Genomic DNA, 17,453 nt, shown 5'->3' on the forward strand with positions numbered 1-17,453 from the left:
GGAGCCTGAAACTACAGGTTCTCACTTCTCTTTGCTCCCACCTCCATCTAGAACATGGGAAATGCAGCGCTGGCCTCGTTGACCATTGGTGTAATCAGAGAATGCCCAGAAGTCTGCAACTACCATACGACTTCTATGTCCATTTGTTTCCTTGTCTGTGGTTTTAAGATTCAATTTGCAATCAGCCATAAAATGTGCTCTGGAAGAGTGGTCAAGAGTGATCTTGTGGAGTCAGATGGATTCAAGTCCTAGCTCCGTCATTTGTTCCTGGATGACTCTGAGAGGGTTATTTGATATTTCTTTTTCTTTAATTTTTTTTTTTTTCTGAGAGAGAGAGAGAGAGAGAGAGAGCGCGCGCACAAGTGGGAGAGGGGCAGAGAGGGAGGGAGACACAGAATCCGAAGCAGCTCCAAGCCCTGAGCTGTTAGCACAGAGCCCGACACGGGGTCTGAAGTCATGAACCGCGCGAGATCGTGACCTGAGCCAAAGTCGGATGCTTAACCGACTCAGCTACCCAGGCGGTATTAATATTTAATATTTCTAATATTTAGTATTTCTAAACCTCAGTTTCCTTTTCTATAAGATAAGCAACAGTTCCACCTTCTACATATCATTGTTGTCAGGGGCGAATGAGAAAATGTACGAAAAGCACACAGAGTAAGGGGTCATAAACCACAAACAATCCTTAACTACTAACAAAAATTCTACGACAGTCTGAGAACAGGTGTCAATTTTAACGTTTGAGAAGCTAGAATTACACTAGATATTTATTGATTGATTTGTTTGTTTGTATGTTTATTATTTGGCCCTGGCCCCCCGGGCCTGGACTCACTACGATTATTTTTCAATGAGGCAGCTAAGAGAGGTTTACCTTCAACTTAGAGGTTCCCACCACCCTCATGAGCTACTTTGAATAAGTACCAAATATCATCAAATATAAGACCTCTGATCCTAAGACGCGACACTGTATTATGCGGCGGTTAAAAAAAATGTTGCTAATTAAACTATCAGATGATGCTTTCTTATCTGTACTTGCAATTTTCATTTCAGACCCTATGAAGTCGCTCTTTCAGACTTCGATTTTTAAAACATTTATCATCCTTTTGCCCACATAAAAAGGAAAACATAGGCAAAATAAAGTCATTTAAAACGTTCCTACGCGGGGCGCCTGGGTGGCTCCGTCGGTTAAGCATCTGACTCTGGATTTCGGCTCAGGTCACAGTCTCACAGTTGTGGGATGGAACCCTGCGTAGGCTCTGCCTGAGCGTGGAGCCTGCTTGGGATTCTCTCTCCCTTTCTCTCTGCCTCTACCCCCTTGTGCGTATGCTCACTCGCTCTTTCTCTCTCAAAATAATGAATAAATATTACAAGAAATATTCCTATGTTGTCTTCACGCTCAGTGCCCCCATCTTCCGAATCCCTTGTTTGACCCAGAGTGTGTGTCACTGCTTATTCACTCCGTATCACCCTTGGTACCGTCGGGGGTACGGGAGAGGCAGCATTTCTTAAGAGAATCCTACAGTACTAAACGCTCTTGGGGCTGCGCTGTCTGTTGGCCTAGTTTTGATTCCTGCCTCAAGAGTACCACCAAGCATGTGATGACTTCTCATTTTCCCCACTCCCTCTCCCATAAGCATTTGGCTCTTGGGGTTTAAAGAGGGCTTCACCCTTCCTTCTGGGAGTTGGCTGCAAGCAACGGACACCCATTTCCCAAGTTTGGACACTGCTGCATTTGAAGTTCATGGACATGTAGGTAACGACGGCTGTGGCCTGGCCAACAGACTGTGAGGCAGCTTCGATCATAAGGTGCATCACGATTTTACAGACGTTGGGGTCAATCAGGCCCTGAATGGAACCCTGCTGAGATTCCGCTCTGGTAAGCGCAGAAAACACAGGATTACTATTTAATGGCCTTTGCCTTGCACGAATTTTTTTTTTTTCCATAACAGCTTTGTCGAGATAAAATTCACATGCTCTACAATTCACTCATTTAAAGTGCAACATTCTATGCTTTTCAGTATCTTTGTGATGTATACCAATAAATCAACTTTAGAACAATTTCATCACCCCAGAAAGAAACCCTGGACCCATTAGCAACCTCTCCCCATTCTTCCCCCAACTCCCAGCGCTCCGGTAATTAATCTACTTTTCATCTCTACGGATCTGCCTCTTCTGGGTATTTTATATACATGGAATCACGATACGCGGCTCCTCTCACTTTGCGTAACGTCGTCAAGGTTCACCCGTGCTGTAGCCTGTATCAGTTCTGCACACCCTTTTCCCGTTGAATAATATTCAACTGTATGGATATACCACATTTGATTTATCTACTGGAGCCGATGGACGCTTGGGTTGTTTCCACTTTTTGGCTATCGTGAATAATGCTGCGAGCATTCATGTGCAAATTTTCGTGTAAATGGATGTTTTCATTTCTCCCGGGCACATCCCCAGGAGTGGAATTGCTGGGTCTTTCAGTGACTCTATGTTTAACTGTTTCAGGAACTGCCAGACTGTTTTCCAAAGCAGCTGTACCATTTTACAATCCAGCTGGCAAAATATGAGGGTTCCAATTTCCCCACATCCTTGTCAACATTTGTTATTATCTCGTCTTCTTGCTTATTGCTGTCCTGGTGGGTGTGAACGAGTATCTTCATTGTGGCCAACGCACTTATTTTTAAAGTATTTCTGCCTTGCATTTGCTCATTCGATCCACACAACATCTGTCCCCATTCCTTACCCACAGTCAAGGAAGCAAACACGAAGCCTGATTCATTGACTTGCTCAAGATAGCTCAGTTAGAGACAGCACGTCAACTAGTAAGATGCTTCTTAGATTCTGGGCCCGTTGCTGTTTCACCACACCAGGCCACTGGAACCTCAGGAGAGCTATCTGCTACAGAGTGGGGACAAGGGCGATGACAGATCTGGGGTAAGCTGGGGAGTGTGGGGAGGACGCAGCAGGGCGCCACCCCGTGAGATGCTGTGATACCGCTGCTGGCTTTCACAAGACGGCAACAGCTAGTAAACCACATTGGCCAGGAACAGCTCACTAAGACGAATCTGATTTTGGGAAAAGGCCCGGTTGAAGCTTGCGAGGTACAGAGGCAAAACAAAATCTACAACTTGCAGCAAAGTCTATGGTGCGGTGTTCACAGCTTGTAGTAAAAGGCTGTACAATCCAGGTTGGTCTCTTTTGGGCACATCTGTTCTTGGAATTATGACATTGAGGAAGAATAATATTCTAGCTCTGCCCCTCCCACCCCCCCCCCCCCCCCCCCCCCGCGCTGATATTTCGGCCTCGTTTGGTAAGCGGGTATCTGTACTTTTCCTTTTTATTAACTGAGAGTGCGAAAGAATTTTTGCTGATGCTTACATTTTCTATTCATGAACTATCTCCTTTATGTGCAAAAAAATCAATATTTTATGAAATGATCTCCTTGGAGGTTATAAGCTCTACAGCACCACTCTTTTCTAGTCAAAGAAAATCTGCATGTTACTAAACCCCAGCCGAGCGAGGGTAAAGGCCTCTAACGGAGAGCTTCTTTACCTCACTAGCAAAGTCAACTTCTCAACACTGGACCGTGACCTTGTGTTGGGTTTACAGAGTCCAGCAGGTCGATGAGCGTGTGGTGTATCTATTGAAACCAAAAAAAATTTTTTTTTCAGGATTTGTCCAAAAGATGCGTTCCATTCTTAGTATAGGAACAACAAAGAGATGTTATTGAGAGGGCCCACTCACTCTCTGCAGAGGCTGGTGTGGTTCAAAGCACTGGAATCCTTTTCATATCTGACACCTGCTAAGGTTATCCTGATCATGCCCACAGCAGCTGCTACCTGTGGCCCCTGGCACTGCTTTTGTTCTTGTCGGGCTTTTTTGGTTTGTTTTTTGGTTTGTTTGTTTGCTTGCTTTTTTTTTTTTTTTAATGTTTATTTTTTATTTTTGGGAGAGAGAGAGACAGAGCACGAACTGGGGAGGGGCAGAGAGAGAGGGAGACACAGAATCGGAAGCAGGCTCCAGGCTCCGGGCCATCAGCCCAGAGCCTGACGCGGGGCTCGAACCCACGGACCGTGAGATCGTGACCTGAGCTGAAGTCGGATGCTTAACCGACTGAGCCACCCAGGCGCCCCTGTTTGCTTTGTTTTAAACTGGAAGGCAGTACCTCTCAACATTAAAGAACCTACGTCTCACAACTTTTAATTATTGTATTTTGTTTCCAAACCCCTGTCTATACTTGAAGCGATGTAGGGGTCATTGACGTACGCCTGCGATTTTGCATTTTGCTTTATTGACCTGACATAAAATCATGAATGCTTTCCATTTTATGTCTTTTTTTTTTTTCATAAATATTTTAGTGGCTGCATAACACCCTGTCATCATCTGTTACACATTTTCCTGGCGTGGGACACGACGGTGGCTTCCAGAAGGCCCATCTATATGCTGTCTACAAGAGCCTCGACTTCGGATGTAAGGATACATGCAGACGGAAAGTGAAGGGATGGAAAAGGAAATAAAAAGAGAGCCGAAGCAGCTATACTTAACATCAGACCCAACAGACTCTAAGACAAAGACTGTGATAAAAGACAAAGAAGGGCATTACATAATGACAAAGGAGTCAATCCAACAAGAGCACATACCATCGGTAAATATTAACGCGCCTAACACAGGAGCACCTAAGTATGTAAAGCAAATATTAACAGACCTAAAAAGAGGCGGCGGCTTCCAGGTTACGTCCTCGCACAGAAGGAATCTCTTCTGCTCCTTTTTATTATTTCATTAGGACCCGTCCTCCTAGAAGAAAGTTCGCATTTACCGAACACCTGCTGTATACCGCTGACTTGATGGGAACCACCCATTATTTCCCCAACTCTGCGAGAGAGTATTTTTTAATTCCCATTTCGCAGGGAAGAGAGTACCTGACACTGCTCGGCACAGAGTAAGACCTCAGCACTTGCCAACAGCGAGAACTACTGCCGTGGTCCCGCCTCCACCGTCACCGCTAAGGTACTTGGCCCAAGACAGAGACCAGAAAGGGGCCTGGTCTGCCTGACGCCAAAGGGCCTGCGTTCCCACCCCCGGCTGTACCACACTGCCTTCCCGTGGCGGGGCCAGGTCAAAGGATTGAGCACCTTCATTCTCTTGCTGCGTTCCACCGTCGTCTTAGCGATTTAGGAATACTTGGTGCTGTTTTGTCTCAGCTTCTCAGGTCACAGTCAGCCTGAGGTCTGTGCTCCCAGAAGTCACTCATCGCTTATCTCGATGTTTCCAGCACATCCTGTTGAGGGTCTTTTTCTGTGCATCCCAGAGCCGTGCAGGCTTCCGGGCCAGGTAGGTCAAGAGGGCGGCCGAGGGCCTGCACGTTGGCAAGCAGCCGAGGTACTGGGCAGCTCAAGAATCCTCACCACAGTAGGGTCTATAGTGGCTGTGGGTCCGGTGCTGAGTCTCCTCGCTCTCCGGGGGGCGGTAGGAGAGAGAGCTGGGAGGAGTATTTCTCTCAGAAGGGAGACAGGACCCTGCCTGGGGAGGTAACTGCTGGGACCCAGCAGGTAGGTCCATTGGTTCTTGTTTGCCAGAACTGAAGCCTGGGCTCTGAGAGAGGCTTCAGGGAGAAAGGCGCCGGCCAGAGGCAGGACGATGGACAGAGCCTTCAACCTACTCTCACCTGGCCCTTGAACTAATCCCGGGAGGCACTGCTTCCCCCTCCCTGTAGGGGACGGCCAGACGCCACGTGACGTGGCAGTGTGATGGGGTGAGGAGAGCCTGAATACGGCAAGAGCTCCCACCACTGAGCCTCTTCTGACCCCCCTCAGAGGTCTGCTAGTCTGCAGTGGCTCAGGGGACTTGCTTCTAGGGGTACAATGGCATGGCCCGTCTTCTACCCCCTTGTCCCCTCATGGACTGTGGCTTCCTCAGTCGGCATCACCACGTGGCATCCAGGGTTCCCTTAAATACACACGGAACAGAAGGCTCTGATTCCGAAAGGACACCCCTCTTGCGCTGCTGGTGGGAATGCAAACTGGTGCGGCCACTCTGGAAAACAGTATGGCGGTTCCTCAAAAAATTAAAAATAGAACTACCCTACGACCCAGCAATTGCACTACCAGGGACTTATCCAAAGGATACAAAAATGCTGATTCGAAGGGGCACGTGCACCCCAATGTTTATAGCAACGCTATCCACAATAGCCAAAATATGGAAAGAGCCCAAATGTCCATCGACGGATGAATGGATAATGCATACTACTTGGTGATGAAAAAGAATGAAATTTTGCCATTTGCAGCAACATGGATGGCACCAGAGCATATTATGCTAAGTGAAATAAGTCAGAGAAAGACGATTATCATATGATTTCACTCAGATGTGGAGTTTAAGAAACAAAACAGATGAACACAGGGGAAGGGAAGGAAAAATAAGATTAAAACAGAGAGGGAGACAAACCATGAGAGACTCTTAAAAAACAGAGAACAAACTAAGGGTTTCTGGAGGGGAGGTGGGTGAGGGGATGGGCTGAATGGGTGATGGGCATTACGGAGGGCACCTTTCGGGATGAGCACTGGGTATTATACTTAAGAGATGAATCACTGGGTTCTACTCCTGAAGCCAAACTACACTGTCAGTTAACTAAGTTCAAGTTAAATGGAAAAAAAAGAAGGAGGCTCTGATTCTATGAGTCATACAGAGAGATGGGAATGGATAGGTGAGCCGTCCTTCACTGAGCTCTGACCAGTGCCTTTTCTGGCACTATGCTGTGCCTCTTCATTTCCGTTATTCAATGCTCAAAGAAACGAGACTTCAAGGAAATAGTATCCCTACTTACAGATACGCAAATCGAGACTTAAAAGTAACCTTCCCAAGGTCACATAGCCAAATATTTGGCGAAGCCATGGTTCAAAGTCAACCATGCCTAATCACGAGAAACTTGTGTTCTCTCCCGATATTACAATGCCTTCCATAACCCCCAGCCTACACCCTCCCCATGCCCGACTTTACACATCAGACTTTTTAAAAAGCAAACCAGGTGTTAATTATTTTAAAATTTTATTTGAAGCTGAGAACAACTGTTTAAAGAAAACTGTCAGTGGATTTATGTACTCTGGGAAAACTGAACTGGAGAAGGCAGACACTTTTACGGCACTTCATCCGCATGTGGTCTTAACAACCTGATCCCAAACAGGGAACTCAGTGTGCTGCAGGGCCGGTGACACATCACTCACTTCCAAGGCTGTTTTCTACATAAAACTTTCCACTCGGGGCTTCCTTTGCCAGCAAGATGTAAATGTGCGCTGTCTTGTTTTGGGTGCAGGGGTGAAGTGGGTGATCTTGAACCACTCACCCTCTTTCACGGTCAACCGCATACTAGTTAGGAAAGTCAGAGGGGTGGGATAAAGGAAGTGAGTTATCATTTAGAAGGGGTAACTTAGGGCGTTCTCAGCCCAGAATCTTTCCCTTTTTAGGAAAACAAAGAAGATAACGAGTGTGGTGGGGGAGGGTAAGCTCAAGTCTACCCACAGAAGTACTAACCTATCACCTTCCCTTGCTTTTGATTGAGTTGACTCTTGCGTGAGTTAACACTGGTTGTCGCAGGTTGACCAGAAGCTCTATTTGTAGTTACATTATATATCTGCTTGACTTAAAAAAAAAAAAAAAAAAAAAAGGAATAATGAATTAGTTGTGAGTGCAGTGTGTTTGGAAGACATGAAATCTCAAGACATGAAGTCTGTGGGGGAAAAGCTGATAGGTATAAAAACAGAGGAGAGGGGTGCCTGGGTGGCTCAGTCGGTTGAGCATCCGACTTCGGCTCAGGTCATGATCTCGCGGCTCGTGAGTTCGAGCCCCGCGTCGGGCTCTGTGCTGCCAGCTCAGAGCCTGGAGCCTGCTTCGGATTCTGTGTCTCCCTCCTTCTCTGCTCTTCCCCTGCTTGTACTCTGTCTCTCTGTCTCTCTCTCTCTCTCTCTCTCTCAAAAATAAATAAACATTAAAACAAAATTAAAAAACAAACAACAGAGGAGAACCACTGGGCTTACCTCAGGAAGCTGCAAAACAAAACAAAGCACAAAATTCCTTAACTAAGATCTGCGTGAGACTGCAATGTTTTGGGAGGTCCTGAGTAGTCAGAAAGAATCATGTCCTTTCCACAAGTAGGTCCCTCTGGATCCTAAGATGGAGAAACCAATAAGGGGGATAAGAGGGGACCGAGCGATCGCCAAAAAGCTGATGGTAAAGATATCTGAACACTCTCTGCATTGAAGGAAGGCTCTGCCTACATTTTGCCGCGTTAACAAGTTTCTTTACAGAGGTTTAAAACATGACCAGTTCAAGCAGTGATTCTAAAAGGAAGTTTTGTGAAATCCCTGAGGCATATGAGGCACTGGTAGGTGAGGGGATGTGGGTTTGATAAACTGGTGTTGGCTCTTCCAGAGGCTGAATCAATACCGTGCCAGATTTCTGTGGGAAAGAGTACACAGAGAATAATGGACGAGATTTCCGTAGTTTCAGAAAAGCTTGAACTGGAATATTTCAGCCAGGTGAGGGACTGGGGACTGCTCAATCAGCAGCCGCACGGTTATTATTTCTATGCATAGAAATATGCCACCATCCAACCTGTCCTCCCCCACTGCCATGGATATCCAAATAGGAAACCATGAATATACTAGATCATACCATCTGCTCTGTCTGTTCTTCCTAATGCTCTATCCTGGACCACATTTCTAAGCATATTAATAGAAGAGTACCACCATTTAACCAAGAACGCAGACTCCAGACCCAACTTCCCACTGGATCTGCAGACACGTGTGACATTTCCCAACAGGTGTGGCAACAGAGATGTTCAATTTCACTCCAAGGAAATTCAAGTGAAACAATCAGATCCATTTTTCATACATCGGGCTGATGAGGACTTTAGGATGACAATAATTACAATACTGGTGAGGAGGTGTGTGGGGGGAAAAGGAATTCATATAGTCACTGCTGGGAGAAGTGTAAATTAGGGCAACGTGACAACAATTATTATTCATGTAGGTATCTTTTGAACAACACTAATTCCACTTGTAAGAATTTATCCTACAGATCTGCTCACTGAAGTGGGCAATGATATATGTAAAAATATTTTCGGAGCACTGCTAGCAATGGCCAGAAATAGAACAATAGAAGGAATGGTGAAATAAATTATGATATACCTACGAAGGGTACTATTACGTGCTTCTTCGCGAGGATGCACTGTAATTACAACTTAATCTAGGATATGGGAGGATACTTATTGGTATACATGATATGATCTCATTTGTGTAACAAAAATACACACGGACGTTTGCATATGCACAGAAGTTCTAAAGACCATACACTGAACTATCTCCATTCTTGAGTAGCGGGACTGAAGAATGAGGACTTTCGGTTTTTACTTTATAAACTTCAGTATTGTTTAAATATTTAAGATGAGGGGCGCCTGGGTGGCGCAGTCGGTTAAGCGTCCGACTTCAGCCAGGTCACGATCTCGCGGTCTGTGAGTTCGAGCCCCGCGTCAGGCTCTGGGCTGATGGCTCGGAGCCTGGAGCCTGTTTCCGATTCTGTGTCTCCCTCTCTCTCTGCCCCTCCCCCGTTCATGCTCTGTCTCTCTCTGTCCCAAAAATAAATAAAAAACGTTAAATATTTAAGATGAGCTTAAATTGCTATTATAATTTTAAAAATTAAAATGAATGACGGCATATCCTGTGAGGGGTGCCCCGAGCCCACTGAGTAAAGGGGAAAAGAGAACAGGCCTCAACTAGAATAATCAGTCTACCAGGAAGGAAAAATGGGTATATTTTCACCGAGAACCCCCAGGCACAATGGTTCCACTGCTACAGAAATATTTGATTTGAAGATTCAGAACACCTATGCTGAAAGCAAATACTTACAATAACTACTAACTACAAAGAATGTCTAGGTATCTGCTCAGAATTACTACGCCAGGTAATACAAGCATGTGAATGCATATATGTATATCAAGCTAATTTTTTTCTAAATATAAAATTCACACATGCCCACTGTAAAAACAGAAAAACTGATAAAACAGAAATTTAAAGTTCTTCGTAATTCTGACTTCAAGAAATTCCTATAGCCATTTCTTGACACATATCCAAAAATCTATGTATTCGTAAAACGGGATCATGGTTTTACAACTTATTTTTTTCCCACTTAATAGTGCTGCAAATATCTTTCTATATCAGCAGATCTAGGCCTACCTCATTCTTTTTATTTTTTTTTAAGTTTTTTTTTTTTTTAATGTTTATTTACAATTGAGAGAGAGGCAGAGAGAGAGAGACAGTGTGTGGGCAGGGGAGGGGCAGAGAGAGAGACAGAGACAGAATCGGAAGCAGGCTCCAGGCTCTGAGCTGTCAGCACAGAGCCCGACGCGGGGCTTGAACTCACTAACTGCAAGATCATAACCTGAGCCGAAGTCGGATGCTCAACCGACTGAGCCACCCAGGTGCCTCTACCTCACTCTTTTTAGTAGCTACATAGTATTCTGCTCTATTGATATATCATAATAAAAAAAAAAATCAATCCCCTATCACGGATTTACAGGCTTCTAAAGTTTTGGTTCTGTAAGAAAGACTGCCAGCAGCCATCCACTCATATGAATCTTGGCACGTGAAGACTTACATAGATACCCTCCCAGAAGTGGAATACATAGAGCTTGTTTGACGGGGACATCAAATCTTCCCTACAACCCTATGAGATAGGTATTATTTCTCCCCATTTTTCCAGAAGAGGCGACTGGGGCTCAGAATGGCTTCACAACTTTGTTAGTAAGTGGCTGAACTAGCCCAGATCCGCTGAGACTAAAACATGTACTCTTTCTACTACAGACTGCATGGATCCACGTTCAGGGGGGTCGAGTGAAGGCTTCAACAGAAGCGAGGCGTGAGGCGGAGCAAAGGCTCTTGGAGCCAGTACCCCTTGTAATGTCCCCTGCGGGGAGGAGCTGGGATCGGAGCATGGGGAGACATCTGTGTCACCACAGCCTGAGGACTTCACAATACTGTGGTGCAGTCTGATGTGGCTCAAGGTTAGGGCTTCCCAGTACTTTAGATCTGTAACAGAACCGTGCAGTTTCTTCTACACCAGTGTCTTTCACGCTTTTTGATTGCATTTCACGCCGTGACCCAGCACACACACACACACACACACACACACACACACACACGCATGCAACTGCAACCAGACTTCTACCTGCTATCTGCAAAGCATTGTGAAATTTTCTCTTTCATTAAACAACACAAAACCAAAAACAAACCCAAAAAACCCAATGCTGGTCAAAACCCCTAGTTTGAAAACCCTCCACTCTATCCCGGAAGATACTGTCTTTATCTCCCCAGGTAGGTGGGCATGTTGAAAAAGATTAAGGTCCATCCGAATTCCTCACTCCGGTATTTGATTCCTTTGTGAGCGGGTCCCCTTCCACCTTCTCATTCTCGGTCTCAGTCTAGTCACACCCTCTGGCCCAGGCCAGGCTCAGTCCTGTCTCTCATTTTAGCCTTACAAGCCTCCTCCTTTTGAGGGAAAGCTCTGTTTTGTCTACCCTCTATGGCTATCAATCCAAGCGCTAACATTCCTTAGACACCCAGTCCGAGTACAACCCAGTCCGTGGTACATTCTGTCCCACATTGTTCTCTTCCTTTTCTATCTCCCAGAGCTTAATACTCGAACCTGCATGTGGTGACACACGTTCTGTCTTGCATTGTTCCACGTGTGAAGCCAACCTCTTCAATGAGATCGTGAGCATCCTAGCAGCTGTGTGTGATTGACGGATTACGGGAGTGATGTGTTGTCTCAGTTTATCCATAAAGCATATAGGGTACCTCACGATAAGAGCATATACCACAGCATACTAATAAAAAAGAAATATGGATCAAGAATCTGGACCAGGAGAAACTTAAAGGAGAGAAAAAGTTCAAGGCCATGGCAAGAAAAGAAGAGAACATCAACTTTCACATCGTGAAGGTCCACATCCATGGTTGTAGTTGAGCTCCGAATTTAGCTATCAATTAACTTACCTGACCATCAAAGGTAAAGGGGGATTAAAAGGAGATATATAGACCAATGGAATAGAATAGAGAGCTCAGATATAAAACCTCAAATATACAGTCAAATGATTTGCGACAAGGGAGCCAAGATCATTCAATGGGTGAGAGGACAGTCTTTTCAACAAATGCTGGTGTGAAAACTGGATATCCACATGCAAAAGAATGAAATTGGAAGTTTGCCTTACACCATATACAAAAACTAACTCAAAATGAATTGAAGACCTAAAACTATAAAAACCCCAGAAGAAACACAGGGAGAAAATTTTGCAACACTGAATTTGGCAATTATTTCTTAGATATGCTACCATAAAAAAAAAAAAAAAAAGCGCAGGCAAAAAAGCAAAATAGACAAATGAGACACCACATGTATCAACTTCTGTGCATCAAAGGATATAATCAACAGGGTGAAAAAGCAACCCACAAAAGGGAGAAAACATTTGCAAATCATATCTGGTAAGGAGTTAATATCCAAAATATATAGAGAACTCCTATGACTCAAGAACAACAACAAAAATCAAATAACCTGACTTAAAAATGGGCAAGAAACTTAGATAGTTCTCCAAAGATGATACACAAATGTCAAGGAGGGTGGGGCAGAGAGAGAGGGGGACACAGAATCTGAATCTGAGCTGTCGGCACAGAGCCCGACACGGGGCTTGAACTCACGAACCGCGAGATCATGACCTGAGCCGAAGCCGGATGCTCAACTGACTGAGCCCCAGGCGTCCGCCAAATAATGCATTTTAAAAGTACTCTGGGAGATCCTTATATCCAAAAAAACCCCCAGACATCAGAAAAGGCCACATGAAACGAATTCACTTTATTCAGGGCTAAATTTTGTAATAAATCTTTTTTCGGGGGAAAAAAAGGTTTATTTGATGAAACTTTGTATCATGAAAACGCTGACTTCATTTTAGGTTGATCAGAATTTAGACATCGTTGCAATACCATGCTAGTTCTCAGAATGAACAAAGTAAGTATATTCCTGACTTCAGGGGGTATACTTTTATCTGACAAAAATGTATGTTGGCACAATGTAACACCCTTCACTTCAGGCTTGAGTTGTACAGCTTAACTGTTAAAATGGTCATTTTCCCCACAAATATTAAAGGAAGGGCTCATCAATTTTCCAAGGGCTTCCAGCACATTAAAAAAAAAAACATTTCACCTCACTCTTTTTGAGGCATCAGGGTATCATCCATATGGATTCTTTTTTTCCCCGTGCATCTCCCTCTTTCCTGTGATTCTGGCTGTTTTCGAATATCGCTTTCATAGACTCCATAGAATTTCCCATCTTTTGGAAGATTTGCGTTTTCACCCTTCTCTCAATTTGGTTTGCACTGTTCCCTGTTTACAACAGCGGAGGGACTGGTCAATGGCTGACACAGGTTAAGAGAGGGGATTTGACTGAGAGCTGATTTTCCAAGTCAGTGTTGGGTTACTCGTCAGTCTTTTCTGGGGGGACCCTGATAATGACAACTTGAAGGAGAAGGCTCCTCTCTCGAGTTCCCCCCCCCCCCCCCGTTTGGGCTTTCTCTTTCTCCCCTCTCACAGAGTGATCGCAAACCTCAACCCCCCCTGTCTTGATAAGCCTCCAACATCATCTGAGGGGATTCATCTAAAACCCTGCTTTGTCAGCCCTTGGAGAAGATAAGGGGGGGAGACTTCCATACTTGCTCAGTTCATTCTGAAGTTTCACAACTGTCACGATTGGGAAAAAATAAGCTGCTTATCATGAAAATGATAGAGAACTTCTTCTGAAATTCAACACTCCGGGGGAATGGAAGACCTCATTAAAAGGTGTGTGTGTGTGCGTGTGCGTGTGCGTGTGCGCGTGTGTGTGTGTGTGTTGCTACTTTCTCTAAGCCAAAAGGATGAGTAATACTACCGGTAAGAGGAGAGGGAAATGGGCACCTTTTCCCTCCGGGCCCATTTTAACCATTTGGGACTCAGGAAAAAGGCTTCTAGGATTAACTGCTTCAGCAGGGAAACTGCAAAGATGTTAAGTGCCATGCTTATGACATCTTCTTATTCCACTTATTGGAACTGACGAACACCTTTTTTTCCCCCTTCTGTTCCCTGTCCCCCCCCCCCCCACAGTTGCGACCTGAATACACTAAGCTAAGCAACACACGCTCAAATAACAAAAGTCCACTTTTGTAATGATTACAGATAACATTAACTCAGAAAACAGAAGCATGTTTTCAATGTGATTTTTCTAACATTGGGCTTTACAAAGCTGGACAAAAACACTAAAGTGCACTTTAGGATCAAGAAATGGAAAACTTTATTTTCTCCAGTTAAACAGAAGTTACTGCGAAAAACAATTCTCACTGTGTTGCAATTATTATCCAATTATTTTTCTTCTGATGACCACTGTTTAAAAATTAACTGTCAAAGTAATATACACACATAGTATACGTAGTATTGATCTCATATCATAGACTATTAGGGCTGAGACGTTTTCCCTAACTTCTTTCTCATGACACATTGCACTTTCCTTTTCCTAATTTCCTAATATGAAGGTTTAAAAAAATTAAGTCAATATTCAGCATTTATATTATTTTTTTTAATTTTTATTTTTGAGAGAGAGACAGAGTGTGAGCAGGGGAGGAACACAGAGAGAGGGAGACACAGAATCCAAAGCAGGCTCCAGGCTCTGAGCTGTCAGCACACAGCCCGACGCGGGGCTTGAACTCACGAACTGTGAGATCGTGACCTGAGCTGAAGTTGGAAGCCTAACCGACTGAGCCACCCAGGCGCCCCTCGGTATTTATATCATTAAATGTAAATACTGTTCCCTGTAGTATACCTCCATGACATTTCCTTCCCTGGACATGTTTTCCTATAGTCCTTTTTTGCTTCCGTTTGCTTATGCTTCTAGGTGCTCTCAAGGAGTCTTAAGTTATTTTCCGTCTCGATCCTTTTATCTCCCCACCCCCACTGAAGGCTTTTATCTGATTCTAAATTTCATTATGATGTGTTTGGGTAGGAACTTTCAGAAACGTAAGCTTTTTACTGAAGAATAATATAATCACAGAAGAGGGCATGAATCGTAAGTATCAACTGGATGATTTTTTTACAAAATTCACACATAATGTGTAACCGGTACCTAGATTAAGAAAGAGAGTACTACCAAGAGCCTGCTTCTGGCCACTACCTGCTCCTAGTGGTAATCACTATCCTAATTTCTAACACCACAGATCAGAGTTTGCCTGTTTGTGAATTTCTATAGAAATGAAATCATACAAGGGCACCTGGGTAGCTCAGTCAGTTAAGCATCTGACTGCGGCTCAGGTCACGATCTCATGTTTCGCGAGTTCGAGTCGTGTCGGGCTCAGCGCTGACAGCTGGGACCTGGAGCCTGCCTGGGATTCTGTCTCCTTCTTTCACTCTGCCCCTCCCCTGCTTGCATTCTTTCTCCTAAAATAAATAAAGGTAAAAAAAAAAAATGCAAAAATGTTTTTAAAAAAGTGAAACCATACAATATATTCTTTTGCTTCTGGTCTCACCGGTTAAGTTTGGGAGATTCACATGTGTCACCTGCATGTAATGGGTAACTCATTCATGCTTCTTCCTTTTTATGAACATGCTACGATTAATTTATCCAGCGTTAATGTGGATGGACTTCTGGCTGTTTTCAGTTTTCGGCTATTAAAGAGGTGCCACAAACGTGTGTACATGGCCTTTGCTGTATCTTTACAACAGATGTATGCATTTCTGTTGGCTGGGGTGAGTCTTTTCCCCAGTTTTTGGCTGGGGACTCAGCCTTTTCAATCTGAATCTTGACTTTTTTCATTTTAGAGAAATTTTCTGCCATTGCTTCTTTGTTAAATCCTTTCCTTTTTTTCTTTTCCACTTCTTCTTTCTTTCTGGAGCTCTAATACTCACAGCTTTTCTCTTGGATTTTCTTTTTGGTTTGTTTTCTGAGAGGACATCTCAACTTTATCTTCCCATATCTCTCCTGTGTTTTTATCTTGGTATATTTTTTATCTCCAAAATAGTTACAATTCTTTTTCTCATCTTTTAAATCGCACCCTGATCTTATTTCATTGCTGCAATAGCTCCTCCTTTTGAAGAAATTTAAGAAAAAAAATTTTTTTTCCTTCCGCTGTCTGTAATGTCAGCTCCCTTTTTTTTTGTTTGTTATTTGTCTCTCTTTTGGCCTGGCCAGCTGTCCTCAAACGTGTGGTGATCTTTGGCTGCCTTGTCATATTTAAGAGTGAGGCATTTAAAAAACTGACTGAAAGCTCTGGGTGTGGGGCGGCCCCTGCCGTGTACAAGATAGGGAGGGAGAGTGCCAGACATGTCGTGGGGGTTACAGATGTTTCCTCTTCGGCAGGTGGATGTCCTCAGGAAGGAATCCCCCAATCCAGGCCCGGAGCAGTAGGAAGGGTTGAGAGCTCTCGCTATTCAGTATGAAGAACTTTACTGAATTTCCGTTTCTCCGTAAGATGATCCATCCCTGTTCTCAGCAGTGCTTGGTATCCCTGGGTCCACAGCTGCGCTGTCTGGTGTGGTAGCCGCTAGCCACGTGGGGCCATCTGAATTTAAATTAATTAAAGTTAGGGGCACCAGGCTGGCTCAGCTGGTTAGAAGCGCGACTCCTGATTTCGGCTCGGGTCATGATCTCACAGTTTGTGAGTTCGAGCCCCGAGTCGGGCTCTGCGCTGACAGCAGGAAGCCTGCTTGGGATTCTGTGTCTCCTCTCTGCCTCTCTGTCTCTCTGTCTCTCTCTCTCAAAAATAAATAAACATTTTAAAAAGTTAATTAATTAAAATTAAGTTAGAAATGTAGTTCTGCAGTCACACCAGCCACGCTGGCCACTGAGCCACGTGACGGTGGACAATGCTGACAGAAAACATTTCCTTTATCACAGAAAGTTCTGTTAGCGCTGGAGACTGAACCTCATATTTTTTGCTTTGGGAGAAGTCGTTTCTTGACGGTACTGTTGGATAAGAGGATCTGAAAGTTTGCTTACTTTTTATCTAATTTTTTCATTAATTCTTTAGTTTTCAACCTTGCCCCAAACCCAACTTCACAGGTCCTCAAAGGACTCCATTTCTTGAAATTTAACTTAACCACTCTCCATTCGAACGTACACTCTTGAAGGTAGGTTTCAGCCTTCTGCTGTTAGTTACCACTTGTCCATCTGTCTTCGTCTTCCAAAAGGTATTTATACCTATTTCATTTATTTTACTATCATTTTAATGGGTTTTAGGCAGGGACGTGTTCAATCTGCCACATTAAACCTGAAGTCTTCCTGAGAATGTTTTGAACGTGAGTGGGGGAAGGGAAGGAGAGAGGGAGAGAGAATCTCAAGCAGGCTCCACGCTGAGCAACTTGGGGCTCTAGCTCACAAACCAAGCCAAAATCACGTCCTGGCCAAAA

The 17,453-nt window shown here is 44.2% G+C and overlaps 1 long non-coding RNA gene across 1 annotated transcript in view; it reads right to left on the bottom strand.

The window, feature by feature from the left end:
• The window catches only part of LOC125934104 (uncharacterized), a 105,632-nt gene that overhangs the window by 20,673 nt on the left and 67,506 nt on the right, over positions 1-17,453 (bottom strand). The window contains exon 2 of the long non-coding RNA XR_007461219.1: positions 3,547-3,634. This is a non-coding gene — a long non-coding RNA (uncharacterized LOC125934104). The remainder of the gene's footprint in view (positions 1-3,546; positions 3,635-17,453) is intronic.

This window comes from Panthera uncia, assembly GCF_023721935.1.
Source record: "Panthera uncia isolate 11264 chromosome A1 unlocalized genomic scaffold, Puncia_PCG_1.0 HiC_scaffold_16, whole genome shotgun sequence".
Classification (NCBI taxonomy): Eukaryota; Metazoa; Chordata; class Mammalia; order Carnivora; family Felidae; genus Panthera; species Panthera uncia.